The sequence below is a fragment of the Chiloscyllium plagiosum genome, chromosome 3, assembly GCF_004010195.1.
Source record: "Chiloscyllium plagiosum isolate BGI_BamShark_2017 chromosome 3, ASM401019v2, whole genome shotgun sequence".
Classification (NCBI taxonomy): domain Eukaryota; kingdom Metazoa; phylum Chordata; class Chondrichthyes; order Orectolobiformes; family Hemiscylliidae; genus Chiloscyllium; species Chiloscyllium plagiosum.
In genome coordinates this window covers 59760073-59782307 of record NC_057712.1, presented here as the reverse complement: position 1 = coordinate 59782307, position 22235 = coordinate 59760073, and the positions used below count along the sequence as shown (strand labels likewise).

Genomic DNA, 22235 nt, shown 5'->3' with positions numbered 1-22235 from the left:
GGGGCTAACACCTTCAACATATTGTCTAGCTATCACCATTGTTAACAGCTAACCCGAGAATGCAACTTTTTAAAAAAAAGGTTTTGTGATTTACACATGAAAGAAGTGAAACTACCACTGTATTCTAACAATTGAAAGGCTTAACAGACAATCAATTTTTCAATGTATAATTTCAGTTACATCACACTGTAAATTTTTGCTGTAAATTCTGTGTTACGATTGAGCCCTCCACTATCACCTGATGAAGGAGCGTCGCTCCGAAAGCTAGTGTGCTTCCAATTAAACCTGTTGGACTATAACCTGGTGTCGTGTGATTTTTAACTTTGAAATTAGGTGTTCTTCTATATGACGGGTTCTGGGAAGGGTTAAGGAAAGTTAGGCAGAAATCATCCCGACATAGCTTAGATCAAAAAGGGACCCTATTGCACTTTTAGGTTGTACTATTATATAAGCAGTGCACAAATTTTTATTGGTGTGATTAGTTATTATTTTTGATTCAGAACCAAAGTAGAATGAAAACTTGTAAAAGTTTTCTGCAAATCCGAGGATGAAGTGAATGAATTTTGACAAAGGGATTAAATGTCTGCACAAAACCAGTTTAATTCTTGCATCATTTCAAAGGATATACCAACTTTCCTGAAATATAAATGTATCAGTCTTACGAATACACATTTTGACAAAATAATGAGCCAGCATTTGATATTAACATAAAGCTAGCTGTAATGAAACAAATTTAATCCAATTGATGCTACCATATACGCATGTACCAATAGAGGAGTCTCCTATGAACAGATAAAGGATCCTAGTTTAACAACTCAGGCAGTTCATATTCTAAATTAATCATACAAACAGCTTAGTCAGCTACTGGGCTCAATACAGTATTTTTGGAGCCTCCCATACTACTGGCTAATTTGTACTGACAGCGTTGTAGAAGTGTATGACTGTATTGCAAAACTTTTACAAGCTACTGCTAGCTGAATATTTAACTGTTTCTATTCCAAGAACTTCACAACAGCCTGCATTTTGAAAAGGAAATCCACCATCTTTATCTTCACTAAAAGTTCTAATATCTGATGTGGAGGGGTGGGGTGGGGGGAGCGGAGGGAAGAAGTATTAAACACTGGCAGTAATTTTATCCTGGTGTTGCTTTTTAAAGCCTCATTAAAGCATTGACTGAAGACCAGTGCTTTGACATGTGAGTTTCCTACAGTTAGGCAATGTGTCTACTCACTGCTGGTGCCTTGACGATCAAGTATATGAAATGTAGATTTACATTCAAACAGTAAAGCACACATATGAATGTTCTCCAGCCATATCATGCGCCATATGTTTAAGTATTGTATCCAATCTGGTTCAAGCAACCAATCTGTATTCTGGTTAGCAGAAAGTAAGGGGTTTGCCAGCCCTTAAGATAGTTCACAGAGTAGCCATTCCTCCCCAGAATTAGAAAACCAACATGAAGAACTTGAGCTTTTCAGAGTTGCGGAAGAAGGAAAAAGTAAAGCCAAGAGGCAACCTTACAAGGTATAAAAGACAGTCAACTACTCTTCAAATTATAGTATAAAAGAGAACCAGAGGATACCGATTGAAATTGGTAAAAGACAAATTTAGAATGAATTGAAGGGAGATCTTTGCACAGAGCATGAAAAATGAATTGAATAATTGTGTCATGGAGACAAAAACCCTGGATTTTCCTTGATGAAAAAGGTAAGTTTAGTCAAATGCTGTATCAACTTAATTTAGCTTGGTGCTGTTGTGAGGTAGGAAGAAAGAAGAGAATGTTCCTCACCTAATATGAAAGTGTTATGAGAAGTGATTGAAATCAACATTAAAAATGGATTCCGAAGACAACTTGATTGCTTCTGGAAAGAGGATGTACTGAATCATAGCTCTAATAAAAGAAAAACAATTTTGTCTGTGAAACATTATGCTTATTGACACGTCCTTCTGGTAAGAATGCATGGAACAATCACTTACAGAAATTATCTAGTGTGAAACATACACGTCAAACCAGTTTTGAGATAAAGGCTTTAGTTTTACCTGCCTACGCTTGGTGGTAATCAGTCGATGGGACAAACAAAATAGTGGGAATTACTTACTGTGTCCCTTCTGCTCCTTTCCGATTCTGTCAACATTCTGCTCTTTTATGCAGGCCACCCACAGGAAGTAACTGTGATCCCGATTTAAATTTATGTATCATGATGCAATGATGTTTCAATTTCACGAACTAACGGAAGAGTGGGGGGAGCTGATGTGCCAGCCCCACAGGCAAAGGACTAGGAAACTAGATCATGCTTCAGAAAAGGCACAGGTGACTCCTCTGGCCTCAAATATCTACTCTCTCCTCCTTCCAATCATAACAATACCTCCTACTACCATTGGCGCCATCTCCATTGTTCCCTGATTCTGGCCATCTGTCAGCCGCTCACAATCCTGCTCCTGGACAGGCTGTTATTTAAACCAAACTCTGTTATTAGGACTGCCAGCTTGTTACACTGTTCCCAGGAATTGAAAATAACACTTAAGCAGAAACGCAACTGACATCATTCATATTTCTCCAAACACACTATGTGGTAGGAATGATGCATTGTAAGTTTAGTACCAGTTCAGTAGTTAGTGATTTAGCATCCTGAAATCTTATGTATGCACAATCACTAGCTACTGGCCTTCATTGGCCTCTTTATTAGTTCAAATCAATCCATTTTGAGTTAACTGTTCCACTCCCCATCCAGCCTCCAGGAAAATGGCTCTGATGTAAGACAGTACTGGCAATTACACTCCCACTCAACTTCCTTCATAAGCATTAATCCCACACCTAAATGTATAAAAGTAATTTTAAACTTTACCACCACTCATTTTTAAAATAAAATATCGAATGCTCCACAAACAGAAATAGTTAGAAATATATTTCAGATCCATAAGCATTTGAAGGGATAAACCACTGAATACTTGTAAAACAGGTACTGAGTTGTGGATGTAACACAAGTAGCTAACCACAAAGCTGCAGGACACGGGGAAATGAAACAAAAACAAAAAAAGCAGCAAAACCTAAGGAACTGAAACAATAAATTTTAACAAACAGGTTCACAAATATAATATGTGATTACCACAGCCAAAAAAACTTTCCTATCAAGTTACTGTTATGCAGATTAACAACATTTTGCCTATGCAGGTAACATGATTCCATCTTCTGTCAGCATTTGGTCTGACCTGCCAGGAACTTGTGAAGGATATCCAAAAATTGGAGGAAACAGACTTTAGACACGATTGTTGATTTTCCAAATTTGCTGTTCAAATAAGTAACGGTATTGACAAAGATATCAACTTAAAATTAATAATAATCTTTCTTAATCACATTTGCAGCCCAACTTAAATCTTATTGCTTATTGACATTTTTAAAATGCTCTTTGCTGTAATTTAACGCAGACAGGTTCGACCAGCTTTGTACATACAAATAAATCATGTGACCTTTAATGAGTGAGAAACTATGGCTCTGACTATATTAACTGGAAAGGAAAACTGGATTATGGAAATAACTTACAATATTATAGTATATCTTAATTGTTTGAGAGTAAAGATAACATTTCTGATCTTATTCTTTCTGTACTGGGATTCTTAGTGTTGGAAAGCCCCATTTCCACAACAGCATTAACAACTACTCTTTCAAGTTTTTCTCCCAAAGCAGAAAATCCTTGGTCTTTTTTCTTTGCCAAAGTGGCATAGTGGTCATATCACTGGACATGAACCAAGACTAATGCTCAGGAAACATAGGTTCAAATCCCACTACAGCAGTTGATCAAATTTTAATTCAATTACCAACCATTGAATTATAAAGCTACTCTCAATAATGGTGGTAATAATGAGTAACTGTTAAAAACAAACAGATTGCGTGGTTCCCTAATAACCTTTAGAGAAGAAAATCTGTCATTTTACCTAGTCTGATCTGCACTTGACTCAAGACCCACGATAGTATGGTTGACTTTTAAGATGGCCTCTGAAATGCCCAAGCACACCAATACGTTCAAAAACAAATTGAAATGGGCAACAAATGTTGGCTTACCAGCAGCACATTCATCCCATGAAGGAATAAAGAAATGGATGGAGACATTATCGTCTGAGGGTCATATCGGACTCAACATTGACTTTGTTTCTCTTTTCTCAGGCGTTGCCAATTTTTCCAGTACTGTACTTTTGTTTTATTTTAACACTCTCTCAGCTCTCTGTTAAAGTGTCAGCTTAGTTTACAAATACCTCAAGGTCTCCTTTGATTTTATAATTTTGCTCTCTTTTGGTCTTTACTGCATCCACTGTGGTTAACAATAATTGTAACCTAAAATGATGAACTTAAGACAGATAATTAAGTTTCTTTCTCCAGAGATGCTGTCTGACGTTTTCATTAGTTTTTGTTTTTACATTCACTTGCTGGTATCTGCAACATTATGCTTTTCATCAATGCAAGATACTGCAGCAACATTTGAAACAGAAGATGGGGATGGTAACAGTGATGGTGTGAAGAATATGGTAGTCACATAATTTATCATGTTGGATAACACCCAGAGGTTGCGAGTACAAAACACACCAGACTGGCTGTAAAACTTAATTCAATTAACCTAACACTATGTGGGCTGGCATAAGTAAAATATAGCCTAAAAAAAAAAATCACAACAGCATTTTGACAAGGTATTTACGCTGTCCGGCTGGCCTACATAGGGTTCCAAACTCACACCATTCTGTTGACTCTTAATGACCAGAGGGCAACCAGAAACTGTACATAAATACTGTTCACATACCACAAATTAACATGCAAACTGGTGAGTGGACGCAGTGAAGATCAAAAAGACAAGATTACTAAATCAAAGGAGACCTTGAGGCAAGTTCAACTATTTGTCATCTAGGCTGAGAGAGTGCAAAAATGAAACAAAAATACTGGAAAAATCTGTAGCATCTGAGGAAACAGAAACAAAGTTAATATTAAGTCTGATACAACTCTCCTTTGGAGGGTGTGCTGTATTGTCACAATTGATAGTCATCAGACTCTGGGCTGCCTACTGGGTTCATCATTTGTTTCATGACTGTTGCCAGGTTGCATCATCTGGTTATTCCGCTATGCCACTTCATGCTGGCGGCCACTACCTCTGGGGTCCACTCAGTTCCTCTGGGTTGGCTGTGAGGTTTTGGCTTTCCTGCTCCCTCCATGATGTCTGTGGCTAGGCTGGGTGGGCTTTTCATTCCCTCCTTCTCCCTGGAAGCCAAGACTGCAGGCATTCTGCAACAGATCAATGGCACAGAGCAAATAAGCAGCATTTTGCCAATGCTGTTCAGTGGAGGATGGTAGCTGAAGATGTTCACCAGCTCCCCTGCACTGTTGTACTGCTGTACATGCTACGGTCTGCAGCAGAAAGCCCTGCACCTCTGACTTCCGTCTCTTGTGGGAATTCTCTGCTGAGCTCAAACATAGACAGTACCCTGTCAATTACATGGGGTGGCTCTATCATGTCCATGTGGGATGTAAGGGCAAAAGCTTCTGTTGGGTGGTGGGGGTGTCTGAAGGGATCTGAACCTGCTGGGCCAAGACTCACTGGTGCAGACATCAGGCAGTGGTGTGGCATATGGAGAAGCCTTGTTGGAAGGCCAGGCAATGGAAACATCCTGAATGAAGATAAGGAACATATGCTAAAATGGGTCAGGTGCTGTATTATAGTAATCAACATCAAAATGGTTCTCTGGGCACTCAATGAGATTTCAATTTCCCAATAACTTCAGGAATTTAAACCAAAATGATATCAAAGAGGGCAACATTAAACAGACTACCAATAATTGGTCACTTTATCACATTACTTTGAGAGACTTTTCTGAGCACAGTTCGTGGCCAAGCTTCTATACATTACAATACTGACTACATTTCTTTAAAGATTTCATCAGCCGAGGTCACTAAAATGTCAACCAATGAGTACAGTTTTAAATAAAAGTTCATTAATTCTTTGTTTGACACATCAAGGAGTGATTCTGCAAATATTCAACACGAAGCAGGCCTAAAAACTTGTCACAAATTTTTTAGTTTCCTCCCATTATTCCACATTTTTAATGAGGATCCTTGGATATTATAAAATTGTAATTCATTATTAATGGATTTTCCACCAAGGCTCAAAATAACCTTGGCTCAAATGAATCAAGCAGGTGTGATTCCAAAACGTGCAAGCAAGGTGACAAACATGAATATCTGTTTTTGTTTATATTCCCTTATAACATTAATATGCACAAATATCCTGATTGAGCCCTTTACATTACACTGTTAAAATTGAAAACTCCTGTAGAAACAAAATAATTTTCCTTCAACACAATCAGAGCTATTGCACTATATATTTTCTACAGTAACAACTCAGGCTATTTACAGTGTATCTTTGTTTCTGAAATCTTTGCTTCATTATGGACAGAGATCAAACATATTGCTTATTTTATATTAGATTTAGTACAACATGGTTAGTATGACATAGCTAGTATGCTTTGATTATTTAAATAACATTTCATGTCACATGATGGAATTGTTGGAAAAGTCTCTGAAAACTCTTGTGTTATGCTATTTTGAAACCAAATTGACTAATGATCCATTAAATTCAGAAATCATCTGACTTTGGTTTTCATGTCCAGCCAATTACCAAACATAAACAGCTCTAAGTACAGAACATGAACAAAATCCCAGTTTCACAGTTAACAATATTTTTTGAAAAATAAATACATCTTGCAACATTTATGGAAGAAGACAGGAAAGAAGAATGAGAGCAGTAGAGATTTCATAAAGGTTTACGTGTTTTAATATACAAGGATAAACTGTTTCCAGTAGCAAGAACCATAGGATGCAGACAGAAATGCGTGAATGTACACTTTTTTTATACTGCAACAAGTGGTTGTGACCTGTAAAACACTGCTGAAGGGGTAGTAGAAGCAGATTCAATCTTAGTATTCAAAGGAGAACTGGATTTAATAAAATGAAAAATTTATAGGGTTCAGTGGGAGGAGCAGGAAAATGGGTTTAACTAGATATCTTTGGCATAGGATTGAGGGCCAACAATCAACCATGCCTCATGTCACCCAACCATTAAATCCTTCATAGACACAGGAATAGGATTGTGCCATTCAGCACAATGAGCCATTTAATACGATAATGGCTGATTGAACACTTCAATGCCTTTTATGCATATTATTGCCACAACCTTTACGCCATTGAAAATCAAATATTTATCAACTTCTACGTTTAACATACTCAAAAAGTGAGCTTTCACATACCTCTGGGGTACAGAATTCCAAACATTCACCACCCAAGTAAGACAATTTCTCCTCAGTCGTAAATGGCATCTCCCTTCCCTTTAACTAGTGTCCTCTAGTTCTAGGCTCTCCAAGCAGGGGAAACATCTTACCTGCTTCGATCCCTTTAATTATTTTGTAGATTTTAAAGAGATCACCTCTCATTCTTTGAAATTCTACAGGCCCAGTTTGCTCTCTTCTTGGGGCAGTCCTGCCCTTCTGGGAACAAGTCTGATGAAGCATTGTAACATTTCCTCTATGGTAATAATATATTTCCTGAGATAGAGACAAAAACTTCATATGGAACTCCAGGTGCAGTCTAACCAAATTCTTTTACATTTGAAGAAAGACTTCACTATTTCTGAACTCAAATCCTCTTGTGATAATTGGTAATATTTCAATACCTGTCTAATAGCTTGCAACACCTGTCATTAGCTTTTAGTGATTTCTTGACAAGGACACCCAAGTACCTTTGTACATCTACTTTACAACCTCCAAGCATTTAAGAAATATGCTGTATATCTGTTTTTCCTACCAAAGTGAATAACCCCACATTTATCCACAGTATATTCCATCTACCATGTTCTTTTTAACCAATCGCTAAGTCCATCCAAATCCTCCTGAAAACATTTTATATCGTCCTCATGGCAAATTTTCTGTTTAGCTTTATATCTCCTGCAAATTTAGAAATATTATGTTTGGTCCCTACTTAAAATTTCATTGATATATATTGTGGACAGCCGGGACCAAATTACAGATCCTTGTAGTACATACAAATCCCAGCCTGTCAATGTGAGAATGACCTAGTTATTCCTTTTGCTTTTGTTAACTAACCCTGAATCCATGCCACTACATTATCACCTATACCATGCTAACTAATTTTGCCAAACAACCTCCAGTGAGCCTTACAAAAAGCCATATGAAAATCCAAGCTTCAGGAATTGCAGAGATAAGGAAGGGTTTGAAAACAATGAATTTTTAAAAATTTGGACATTGTTGAGTCAAGCCAATGTAGATCATCAAGGACAGATATAATGACTGAACAGGATTTTGACATAACTAGGAAATTAGCATAACAGCTTTGGACCAAGGTGGAAGATCACCCTGAGAAATTCATAGGTAACAAAGGCATGTCTGGAATTTTCAGTACATGAACTGCGGCAGGAGTGAAACATGGTGATTTTGATGAATGTTATGGGTCAGAAGCTCAAGGTCAAATAGGGCACCAATAAGATTGAGGGAGTCAGGAATGTGGGGACAGAATTGGTAGCAGGGACTGAAGACACTGGGCATCCCGAAAGCGATGAGGCAAGATCAGAGATAGTGGAGCAGTCATGGGTGGCTGCCAACTACAACTGGTCATCCTCAATCTACATCTAGAATGTGACATTCCGTTTCTGGATAATAAGGGGATGTGTGTGAAATTGAAGTGGCTGCATCATCAGAGATAATGTAAGTGTAAGAGGAAGAGAAGCCATTGCAAAACATCTCACATGTTCACCCTGGAGAGTGCAGTGTTATTTTGTGTACTGATCTCATCAGTATGACCGGGTCATATGATATACAATAGAGGTAAAAGATCGAGTTGATGTCCGACATGATAATCCGAAAACTGAAGAACGGTTAACAATTACTAATCTGGCCAAAGCTCTGTCTGAAACATTTAACCACAATTCCCCGTGTATTGCCAGCATCTGAGAAAATGAAACAGCAGAAACAGCTTCGTTTTGGTGGTTTCCAAATAACAAATCCGCCCCTAAGATTTACGACAAATATGAGTCAGAATGAAACGCACTAAATGAAACCGGTTGCGCTGGTTGTGTAGTGATCTGCAGTAATGAGGTCTGCAAGATACAGTGGCATACTGAAACACGGGAATAACTCGCAAACACTGCCCGCATGCTACCGGCTGAGCTGCAGAATGTTCTGCTCCACAGCCTCAATCTCTGACTGACACCGCGGCTCGGTCAGTGCTCCAGACTTCACAACTTGCAGCATCAACCCACTCAGAACCGACCGGCCTCTGCTTACCTCTCGTGTTACTGTACCTGGCCAAGAACCTCTACACGAATACATACAGAAAAAGCACGGTCCTAACAGAAGAGCAAACAGTAAACATTAAAACAAAAATGGAACGAGGTAACTACAATCGTCCTCCTCTTGACTTCCGCATCCTACATGTTAGGAGGATTTGATTGACACCCAGGGGGCTGGGCTTTCCAGTGCACAGAAAATTTTACAGGGTATTACCACTTCTTTCATCTTGTCCCACAATTTTCCCCCACAAATGCAGCAGTTTTTAAAACGCGTTAAAATAAATAAAATTAACTCTAAAGTACTGGGTTTCTTAATCGATCTCCTCCAGGGGTAAAGTATCAAAGTTTAACACTGGGTAGAGTTTAGAATTTATGTGACAATAGTACAATGATGCGCTTTCCAAATATGATGGTAATACCCTAATTATTTACTGATACCTTAGACCTAACTGTCCATGTCATATTCTGTCGGTGTTACGGGGTGAGACCATTTCCTACGATGGTTCACAACAAACAAAACCCAAAGGCCTGGGCCCATTTATTTTGCTAAACTCAGAATTAGCTCCAGCAACAGAGTTGCTCCAGTTTCCACACTCCCAAATTGCAAATGAAAGTTTTTCCATTGACAAAACACTGCTAAATTTGAAAAAAATTAAAATTATTAAACTAAAGTTTTATGAGAAATTTGTAAATAAAAGATAAATGTTTGTTGATGGTGCTTTTCTGGGTGTTTTCCACAAAGATATTCTCTAACGAGTGTGCAACCCTGCAAGGACAATGGAGACTTTGCCTTTTACCTTATATCCCAACTGACTGACGAGATGGTGCAGAGGTGCTTATGATTATAGTAAGACAATACAATGCCCATTGCTGGCACCATATTGCATAATTAATCCTCACCAGTGACCATCATGTTGTGTGAGTTAGCTGAATTCTTGGTTACTGTAACGTAGATTTGCTGCCATCATCCTTTTTATATTGGGACCTACATTGTCTAGTGTGACTGTGGAAAACCGTTAGGTAGTCCAACAAGAAGAGGTTCTGACAAGTTATATTGATATGGTACACATAATTATTAACAACGGGGATACCTAGATGGTTTTTGGCCTGTCTGTTAAGAGGAAAAATGATTTCCTACCTTCACTATGCACCTCATAATTTTGTACACTTTAATCAGGTCCTCGCTCAACCATCTCTGCTCTAAGATAAACAACTCCATCCTGTCTAATCTCTCTTCATAGCTGAATCACCCCAACCTCTGCACCATATTGGTGAATCTCTTCTGCAGTCTCTCTAGTATAATCCCATCCTTCCTACAGAGCTCCAGTTATGGCCTTACTAAAGTTTTAAACAGCTCCATCAAACCTTCCTGTTCTTGCATTCAGTGCCTCAACAAGTAAAGGCAAGTGACCCATATGTCACCTTAACTGCCGTATCAAAATGTCATGCTGCCTTCAGGATCCATGGATCACACCAAGGCTGCTCTAATCCTCTCCACTTCCTACAATTCTACCAGCTATCATGTACTCCCTTGCCTTGTTAGTCCTTCCAAAAAGATCCTCACATTTTTCACTATTAAATTCTATTTGACACTCTTCTACCATTTGACCATAGAGTCATAGAGATGTAGAGCACAGAAACAGAACCTTTGGTTTAACCCATCCATGCCGACCAGATATTCTAAATTAATCTAGTCCCATTTACCAACATTTGGTCCACATCCCTCTAAACCCTTCCTATTCATATACCCATTCAGATGCCTTTTAAATGTTGTAATTGTACCAGCCTCCCCCACTTCTTCTGGCAGCTCATTCCACACACACACTACCCTCTGTGTGAAAAGGTTGTCCCCTTAGATCCCTTTTAAACGTTCCCCTCTCACCTTAAACCAATGCCTTCTAGTTCTGGACATCCCCACCCCTTGGAAAATACCTTGTATATTTACCCTATCCATGCCTTTTATGATCTTATAAACCTCTATAAGGTCATCCCTCAGCCTCCGACACTCAAGGAAAAAGAGCTCCAATCTATTCACACTCTCTCCTACAGTTCCAGCCCTCCACCCTGGCAACACCCTTGCAGATCTTTTCTGAACCCTTTCAAGTTTCACAACATCCCTTCAATAGAAGGGAGACCAGAATTGCACACAATATTCCAAAAGTGGCCGAACTAATGTTGTGTACAACTGCAACATGACCTCCCAACTTCATACCCAATGCTCTGACCAATACAGGAAAGCATACCAAATGCCTTCTTCACTATCCTATCTACCTGCGACTCCACTTTCAAGGAACTATGAACCTGCACTCCAAGGTCTCTTTGTTCAGCAACACGCCCCAAGACCTTACTACTAAGTCCTGCCCTGATTTGTCTTTCCAAAATGCAGCTCATCAAATTTATCTACATTAAACTCCATTTGCCACTCCTCAGCCCATTGGCCCATCTGATCAAGATCCCATTGTACTCTGAGGTAACCTTATTAGCTGTCCAATACACCTCCAATTTCGGTGTTATCGGCAAACTTACTAAACTATACCTCTTATGTTCATATTCAAATCATTTATATAAATGACAAAAAGCAGTGGACCCAGCACCGATCTTTGTGGCACACCACTGGTCACAGGCCTCCTGTCTGAAAGGCAACCCTCAACCAAGACTCTCTGTTTTCTACCTTCAAGCCAGTTCTGTATCCAAATAGCTATTTCTCCGTATTCCATGTGATCTAACCATGCAAACCAGTTTACCATGAGGAATCATGTTGAATGCCTTACTGAAGTTCATATATATCACATTAACCACTCTGCCATCATCTATCCTCTTCGTTACTTCTTCAAAAAACTATATCAAGTTAGTGACACATGATTTCCCATGCACAAAGCCATGTTGACGATCCCTAATCAGTCTTTGTCTTTCCAAATACATGTAAGTCCTGTTTTCCTCAGGATTCCCTTCAACAACCTGCCCACCATCAATGTCAGGCTCACAGTCCATAGTTCCCTAACTTTTCCTTCCCACCTTTCTTAAATAGTGGCACTCTCTTAGCCAACCTCCAGTCTGCTGCACCTCACCTATGACTATTGATGATACAAGCAAGTGACCCAGCAATCACTTCCCTAGCTACCCAGAGTTCTAGGGTACACCTGATCAGGTCCTGGGGATTTATTCACCTCTATGTGCTTTAGATATACAAAACCTTCTCCTCTGTAATATGGACATTTTTCAAGATGGCACCATCTATTTCCCACACTCTATATCTTCCATGTCCTTCTCCACATTAAACACTGATGGGAAATACTCGTTTAATATCTCCCCATCTCCTGCAGTTCCACATATAGGCTGCTTTGCTGATCTTTGAGGGGCCCTATTCTCTCTCTAGTTACCCTTTTGTCCTTAATGGATTTATAAAATCCTTTTGGATTCTCCTTAACCCTATTTGCCAAAGCTATCTCATGTCTCCTTTTTGCCCTCCTGGCTTCCCTCTTAAATATACTCCTACAGTCTTTATTCACTTATAAGGGTCAGTCTCTGCTGTCTATACCTGACATATGCTTCCTTCTTGTTCTTGACCAAAACCTCAGTTTCTCTAGTCATCCAGCTTTCCCTACACTTACCAGTCTTGCTGTTCTCCCTAACAGGAGCATACTGTCTCTGGACTCTTGTTATCTCATTATTGAAGGTTTCCCATTTTTCAGCAGTCCTTTTATCTATGAACATCCTCCCCAAATCAACTTTTGAAAGTTCTTGCCTAATACCATCGAAATTAGCCTTCCTCCAATTTCGAATTTAAGTTTTAGATCCGATCGAACCTTTTCCATCATTATTTTAAAACTAATAGAATTATGGTTGCTGGCCCCAAAGTGCTCCCCCACTGACACCTCAGTCACTTACCCTGCCTTATATATCTAACAAATTCCTCTCCATCTAAATCCTTAACACTATAGCAGTCTGGGTCTATGTTTGGGAAGTTAAAATCCCCTACCATAACCACCCTATTATTCTTACAGGATAATTTGTAAGATCTCCTTACAAATTTGTTTCTCAATTTCGTGCTGAATATTGGGGGAGGTCTATAGCACAATCCCAATAAGGTGATCATCCATTTCTTATTTCTCAGTTCCATCCAAATAACTTACCTGGATGGATTCCTAGGAAGATCCCCCTGAAGTACAGCAGTAATTCCCTTATCAAAAACACCACTCCCCCTCTTGTCCCGCCCCCCCTTTTAATCCTTCCTATCGAATTTGTATCCTGGAACATTAAGCTGCTAGTCCTGTCCATCCCTGAGCCATGTCGCTGTAATTCCTATGATATCTCAGTCCCATATTCCAAACCATGCTCTGAGTTCAACTGCCTTTCCTGTTAGGCCTCTTGCATTGAAATAAATGCAGTTTAATTTATCAGTCCAACCTCGTTCTCTGCTTTGTTCCTGCCTGCCCTGACTGTTTGACTCGCTCCTCTTCCCAGCTGTACCAGTCTCAGATTGATCTCTTTCCTCACAATCTCCCTGGGTCCCACCCTCTGCCCGCCCCCCACCTTACTAGTTTAAATCCTTCCAAGCAGCTCTAGCAAATCTTCCTGCCAGTATATTAGTCCCCTTTCAATTCAGGTGTAATCTGTCCTTCTTATACAAATCACTTCTATCCTAGGAGATTCCAATGATCCAAAAATGTGAACCCTTCTCCCCTGCACTATCCCCTTAGCCATGCATTCATCTGCTATATCCTCCTATTGCTACTCTCACTAGCTCATAGCACCGAGAATAATCCAGATATTACTACTCTCAAGTACCTCCTTTTTAAATTCCTGCTAACTTTCTGTATTCACCCTTCAGAATTTCATCCTTTACCCTTCCTATGTCATTAGTTCCAATGTGCACAATGACCTCCTGCTGGTCCCTCTCCCCTTTGAGAATATTCTGCACTCTTTCCAGGATATCCTTGATCCTAACAATAGGGAAGCAACACAAACTTCTGATTTCTCACTGCTAGCCACAGAAATGTCTGTCTGTGCCTCTGACTAGAGAGTACCCTATCATAATCAATTGCTTGGAACCTGACGTACCCAATCTGTTAATACTGTCCTGTAGTCTAAGGCTTTCTTTCTTGCTATAAAGCACAACACCAATTGTCATGTCATTTGCAAATTTACTGATCATACCTCCTACATCCATGTCTAGGTCATTAATGTACACAACAAACAGTAAGGGACCCAGTACTGAGCCATTGGACGCAGACGTCTGATCCAAAAAACAACTCTCAACCATCACTTTCAGCCTCCAGCCACTAAGCTAATTTGGGATCCAAATTGCAAAAGTTCATAAGTTCATGGTATATAGCAGCAGAATTAGGCCAATACAGCCCATCGAGCCTGGCTGATCTGCTCCTCGCTCCCATTTTCCTGCCTTCTCCACACAACCCTTCAATTCATTACCAATTAAAACTCTGTCTAGCTCTGCCTTAAATTTACTCACTGTCCCAGCATCCAACGCACTTTGTGGTAATGAATTCCACAGATTCACAATCCTTTGACAGAAATAGTTTGTTTTTGTTAGCAGCAGGAGGAGCGGGAGCGATGACCAAGGGGCTGCCAGGAAGGTACATGACTGCTTTGAAAAGTTACCTCAAGCGTTGGGGCCCTCCATTTTTTGTTTAGCAGCAGGAAGAGCGTGTGGAACGACTCGGGGCTGCCAGGAAGTTAAATCACTGCTTTAAAAGCTTTCCTCATGAATAGGCAGAGTATACGCTGAGCAGGAGCAGACACAGGACTGCTGAGTAAGTGAAGTAATATATTTGGGTGGTTGCATTACCCAAAACGCTACTTAGGTAGTGTCTCCCACTCATCCTCCTCCTCTAACCAAAAAAAAGAGTTCTGTGTGCCAGATTGGTAAGGTAACTAGTTTTTTTAAAATTCTTTATTCTTCTACAGTCTCTCTGGGAATTTAGAATAGTGGGAATGGAGGTTGGGTAGTTGAATTTCCTCCTGCAGAATGTGTGAGATAAGGGTCATGACTAGTGTCCCTGCTGACTTCACCTGCAGGAAGTGCACCCAACTCCAGCTCCTCAAAAACTGCATTAGGGAACTGCAGCTGGAGCTGAATGAACTTCGGATCTTTCAGAAGGCAGAGGGGGTTATAGAGAAGAGTTACAGGGAGGTAGTCACACCTCAGGTACAGGAAAAAAAACAGATTTGGGCTACTGGGAGAAAGTGAGAACTGCAGATGCTGGAGATCAGAGTCAAGAGTGTGGTGCTGGAAATGTACAACAGGTCAGGCAGCATCCAAGGAGCAGGAGAATCGATGTTTCAGGCAAGACCCCTTCATCACAAATGAGGCTTGTGAACCAAGGGGGTTACAGTCAGGGAATGGAAAGGGAACTGGCAGGCAGTGCAGGGATCCCCTGTGGCCATTCTACAATAATAAGTATACTTTTTTGGATACTGTTTTTTTGGGGGGCGGTGGAATTACCAGGGGTAAGCCATGTGGTACAGATCTCTGGCACAGAGTCTGTCCCTGTTACTCAGAAGAGAAAGGGGAGAGGAGTTGAGCATTAGTCACTGGGGACTCCATAATTAGGGGGACAGATAGGAAGGTCTGTGGGAACAAGGGAGACTCACAGTTGGTGTGTGGTCTCCCAGGTGCTAGGGTTTGAGATTTCTCGAATTGTTTTCTCGGGGTCCTTGGGAGGGAGGAGGAGCAGCCCCAAGTCATGGTCCACAACGACGTAGGTAGGAAAATAGATGGGGATTTAAGGCAGGAATTCAGGGAGCTAGGGTGGAAGCTTAGAGCTAGAACAAACAGAGTTGTTATCTCTGGTTTGTTACTCATGCCATGTGCCAGCAAGACGAGGAATAACGAGAGAGGAGAATTGAACTCGTGGCGACAGGGATGGTGCAGGAGGGAGGGTTTTGGATACCTGGATAATTGGTGCTCATTCTGGGGTAAGTGGGACCTCTACAAACAGGATGGTCTATACCTGAACCAAAGGGGTACCAATATCTTAAGGAGTAAATTTGCTAATGCTCTTTGGGAAGGTTTAAATTAATTCAGCAGGGGGATGGGAACCTAAACTGTAGTTCCATTGTCCAGGAGGCAGGGAGTAGTGAGGCCAGAAATAAGATTTCAAGGTCGCAAGAGTGCACCGGCAAGCGGGAGGATGGTTTGAAGTGGGTTTATTTCAAATCCAGGAGCATCTGGAATAAGGTGGGTGAATTTGCAGCATGGGTTGTACCTGAGATTTTGATTGGCTATTTTGGAGACATGGATAGAGCAGGTACAGGAATTGTTGTTGCAGGTTCTGGGATTTAGATGTTTAAGTACGAACAGAGAAGGTGGTAAAAGAAGTGGAAGTGTGGCAGTGTTAGTCAAAGCTAAAAATCACTCAACACCAGGTTATAGTCCAACAGGTTTATTTGGAAGCGCTAGCTTTCAGAGTGCTGCTCTTTCATCAGGTGGTTGTGGAGAATAAAATTGTAAGACACAGAATTTAGAGCAAAAGTTTACAGTGGGATGTAACTGAAATTATAAATTGAAAAAGACCCAGATTGTTTGTTAATTGTTTGTTAACTCAAGCACATTGGTTTCAGTTCTTTCATATGTAAATCGCAAATCTTTTGAAAAAAATTACCTTCTCAAGTGAACTTTAACAATTGGTGTAATGTTGATAAGGTATTGAAGGTGTTAGCTCCCTGTGAGGCTGTATGTGCCACAATGGTCGGACTGATTCTAATCTAAAAAATGGATTTACAGAATCTTACATGGATTCATGCAGTTTTTGAGCAAAGTACAATGTAATTCTGCAAGTACAAATTCACCCCACAAGCTTAAATGTGTATGTGTGTGTGTGTCGGGGGTGGCTGTGGTTGGGTAAAGTGTAAAGGGGTTTAACTCTGTGAGAGGGTGTGTGGGAGTATATGTGTGAACATATGAGAGAGGGGTGTGTGTGTGTGTGTCTGTCTGTCTGTCTGTCTGTCTGTGTGTATAGTGCAATGGGGTCACCTGTAGAGTGACATGAATCCAAGGTCTCGGATGAGGCCATCCCCATGGTTATCAGCCTCTGCTCGGCCACTTTGCATTGTTGCCTGTCCCGAAGTCCGCCTTGGAGGACAGTCACCCGAAGGTCCAAGATTGAATGTCCTGGACTGCTGAAGGACTGGGAGGGAACACTCCTGTCTGCTGATTGTTCTGTGATGTCCATTCATCTGTTACCGTAACCTCTGTTTGGTCTTGTCAATGTACCGTGCCTCAGGGCATGCTTGCCTGCAGCTTATGAGATAGACAATGTTGGCTGAGTCACATGAGTACCTGCCACATACATGGTGGGAGGTGTCCCCATGCGTAATTGTGATATCCGTGTCGAAATTCTGACACATCTTGCAGCGCCTGCTGTGACAAGGTTGTATGGTATTGTCCTGAAAGCCGGGCAGTTTGCTACGAACAATGATCTGTTTAAAGTGTGGTGGCTGTTTAAAGGCGAGAAGTGGAAGTGTGGGGAAGGTCTTGGCGAGGTGTTCATCTCATTAATGATGTGTTGCAGGCTGCGAAGAACATGGCATAGTTTTTTGGCTCCTGGGAAGTACTGAACAACAAAGGGTACCCTGTCGATAGCAGCTTGTGTCTGTCTCCCGAGGAGGTCCTTACTGTTCCTCACTGTGGCACTTCGGAACTGGCTGTCGATGAGTTGAGCATCATACCCCGTTCTTATGAGGGCATCCCTGAGTATTTCCAAGTGCCCATCACGTTCCTCCTCATCTGAGCAAATCTGGTGTACATGTAGAGCTGGTCCATAGGGAATGGCTGTTTTAATATGTTTCGGGTGGAAGCTGGAGAAGTGTAGCATTGTGAGGTTATCCGTGGGCTTGCGGTAAAGTGTGGTGCTGAAGTGTCCATCCTTGATGGAGAGCATGTGTCCAGGAATGAGACAGATAGTCGAGAGTAGTCCATGGTGAGTTTGATGGTGGGATGAAACTTGTTGATATCACTGTGTAGTTTTATCAGTGACTCCTCACCATGGGTCCAGAGGAAGAAAATGTCATCAATGTACCTGGTGTATAATGTTGGTTGGAGGTCCTGTGTAAAGAAATCTTGTTCGAACCTGTGCATGAAAATTTTGACATATTGGGGTGCAAATTTGGTCTCCAGGGTTGTCCCATGTGTTTGGATGAAGAACTGGTTGTCAAAGGTGAAGACATTGTGATCAAGAATAAAGCAGATGAGTTGTAGGACAGTGCTCGGTGATTGGTAGTTGTTGGTGTTGAGTACTGAGCTGATGCCAGAACGGACTTCGGGACAGGCAACAATGAAAAGTGGCCGAGCAGAGGCTGATAGTCAAGGTTGGTACCCATGAGGATGGCCTCAACTGGGACCTTGGGTGACCCCATTGCACTATACACACAGACACACAAACACAAACACACACAGACCCTCTCTTATAGACTCACACATACACTCCCACACACCCTCTCACAGACTTAAACCCTTTACCCTTTAACCCTTTACATACACACACCCTCTCACAGATACTCATAATACGCCCTATCCCCCCAACACACACACACATACACACGTGCACACATACACATATAAGTTTGTGGGGTGAATTTGTACTTGCAGAATGACATTTTAGTTTGCTCAAAAACTGCATGATCCATGTAAGACTCTGTAAATTCATTTTTTAGATTAGAATCAGACTGACCATTGTGGCACAGACAGCCTCACGCAGGGAAGCTAACACCTTCAATACCTTATCTGGGCTGACATGACACTAATTGTCAAAGTTCACTTGAGAATGTAATTTTTAAAAAAAGTTTTGCAATTTACAAATGAAAGAACTGAAACCAGCATGGTCATTCTAAAAGATGAAAGACTTAACAAAGAATCCGAGTCTTTTTCAATATATAATTTCAATTGCATCACACTGTAAACCTTTGCTATAAATTCTGTCTTACAATCTTATTCTCCACATTCACCTGATGAAGGAGCAGTGCTCCGAAAGCTAGCGCTTCCAAATAAACCTGTTGGACTATAACCTGGTGTCGAGTGATTTTTAACTTTGTACACCCGAGTTCAACACGGGTGTCTCCAAATCAGTGTTAGTGCCAGACAGTATTACGGTGGCAGAAAGGACGTTTGAGGACTTGTCTACCGAGGTAGTATGGGCTGAGTTTAGAAACTGGAATGGAGAGATCACCATGTTAGGGGTTTCCTGTAGGCCTCCGAATAGTTTCAGAGGTGTAAAGGAAAGGTTAGCAAAGATGATTCTGGATAGGAGTGAGCATAACAGGGTCATTGTTATGGGGCTCTTTAACTTTCCAAATATTGACTAGAAATACTATAATTTAGATGAGTCAGTTTTTGTCCAATATGTACAGGAGGGTTTCCTGACACAGTATGTAGACAGGCCAACAAGGGGCAAAGCCACATTGGACCTGCATCTCGGTAATGAACCTGGCCAGATGTTAGATTAAGGGTGGGTGAGCACTTTGGTGATAGGGACCACAATCCAATATTCTTGCTTTAGCAATGAAAAGGGATAGGTATATATTGCAGGGCAAGAGTTATAGTTGGGGGAAAAGTAATTACGATGAGATTAAGCAAGATTTAGGATGCATAGGATGGGAAAGGAAACTGCAGGGGATGGGCACAATTGAAATGTGGAGCTTATTCAAGGAACAGCTACTGTGTGTCCTTGATAAGTATCCACCTGTCAGGCAGGGAGAAAGTGGTCGAGCAAGGGAGCTGTAGTTTACTAAAAAAGTTGAATCTCTTGTCAAGAGAAAGAAGGCTTATGTTCGGATGAGACATGAAGGCTCAGTTTTGGTGCTTGAGAGTTACAAGTTAGCCAGGAAGAACCTAAAGAGAGAGTTAAGAAGAGCCAGGAGGAGACATGAGAAGTCTTGGCAGGTAGGATCAAGGAAAATCCTAAAGCTTTCTATAGGTATATCAGTAATAAAAGAATGACTAGAGTATGATTAGGGCCAATCAAGGACTGTAGTGGGAAGCTGTGCGTGGAGTCTGAGGAGATAGGAGAAGCATTAAATGAATATTTTTCATCAGTATTCACATCAGAAAAAGATAATGTTGTTGAGGGGAATACTGAGTTACAGGCTCCTAGACTAAACAGGATTGAGGTTCACAAGGAGGAGATGTTAGCAATTCTGGAAAGTGTGAAAATAGAAAAGTCCCCAGGATTGGATGGGATTTATCCTAGGATTTTCTGGGAAGCCAGGGAGGAGATTGCAGAGCCTTCGGCTTTGATCTTTATGTCATCATTGTTTACAATAATAGTGCCAGAAGACTGGAGGATAGCATATGTTGCCCTCCTGTTCAAGACGGGAGAGTAGAGACAACCCTGGTAATTATAGACCAGTTAGCTTTACTTCGGTTGTGGGTAAAGTGTTTGGAAAAGGTTATCAGAGATAGGATTTATAATAATCTAGAAAGGAATAGATTGATTAGGGATAGTCAACACAGTTTTGTGAAGGTTGAGTCATGCCCTATACACCTTATTGAGTTCTTTGAGAAGTTGACCAAACAGTTGGATGAGGGTAAAATGGTTGATGTAGTGCAAATGGATTTCAGTAAGGCATTTGATAAAGTGCCCCATTGTAGGCTATTGCACAAAATACAGAGGTGTGGGATTGAAGGTGATATAGTGGTTTGGATCAGAAATTGGCTTGCTGAAAGAAGACAGAGAGTGGTGGTTGATGGGAAATCTTCATCCTGGAGTTCAGTTACTAGTTGTGTACCACAGGAATCTGTTTTGGGGCCACTGTTGTTAGTCATTTTTATAAATTACCTGGATGAGGATGTAGAAGGATGGGTTCGTAAATTTGTGGGTGACACTAAGGTCAGTAGAGTTGTGGATAATGCCAAAGAATGTTGCAGGTTACAGAGGGACCTAGATAAGCTGCAGAGCTGGGCTGAGAGGTGGCAAATGGAGTTTCATGTGGAAAAGTGTGAGGTGATTCACTTTGGAAGGAGTAACAGGAATAAAGAGTACTGGGCTAATAGTAAAATTCTTGGTATGTAGATGAGCAGAGAGATCTTGGTGTCCATGTACATACATCTCTGAAGTTTAAGTATGTAAGTTAGCTTGCTGAGCTTGAACGTTTGTTTTCAGACATTTTGTCACCATATTAGGTAATATCATCAGTGAGAGTGTCCGATGAAGTGCTGGTGCTATGTCCCACTTCTCTATTTAAAGGTCTTGGTTTCTTAAGGGGGTGATGTCATTTCTGTTTTTTTTTCAAGTGAAGGTAGATTGGGTCTAAATCAATGTGTTTATTGTTGGAATTCTGGTTAGAATGCCATGCCTCTAAGAATTCTTGTGCGTGTCTTTGTTTTGTCTGTCCTAGGATGTTTATATTATCCCAGTCAGAGTGGTGTCCTTCTTTATCTGTATGTATAGAAACTAGTGATAGAGGGTCATGTCTTTTGGTGGCCAGTTGGTGTTCATGTATCATCATCACAAGCTACAACAAATTAGAGGAAACATTCATCACCATCAACAATATCCTGACAGGCATAAAATTCACAAAAGAGGAGAACGACAACAGACTCCCATTCCTAGATATGCTGGGATTGGAGGGCTTGAACTACAAGGAGAGGCTGATTAGGCTGGGGCTGTTTTCCCTGGAGTATCAGAGGTTAAGGGGTGACCTTATAAAGATTGTTAAATAATGAGGGGCATGGATAGGATGAATAGCCAAGGTCTTTTGTCCTAGAGTGGAGGAGTTCAAAGCTAGAGGGCATAGGTTTAAGATGAGAGGGGAAAGATATAATAGGGACCTAAGGGACGACTTTTTCATGCACAGAATGGTGTGTATATGCAATAAGTAGACATGATTCCCCATGCACAAACCCATGTTGACTGTTGGTTGAGTCACGACCAGCATGATCAC

At 40.9% G+C, this 22235-nt stretch overlaps 1 protein-coding gene across 5 annotated transcripts in view; it reads right to left on the bottom strand.

Annotated features, from left to right (window-relative positions):
* enpp4 (ectonucleotide pyrophosphatase/phosphodiesterase 4) overlaps nucleotides 1-9569 on the bottom strand; it is a 77835-nt gene extending 68266 nt beyond the window's left edge. For all 5 annotated transcript variants that reach the window (XR_006310180.1, XR_006310181.1, XM_043682781.1 and 2 more), the window contains exon 1: nucleotides 9334-9569. The gene's annotated coding sequence lies outside the window, so the exon portion shown is untranslated. The remainder of the gene's footprint in view (nucleotides 1-9333) is intronic.
* Nucleotides 9570-22235: the final 12666 nt, after the last annotated feature.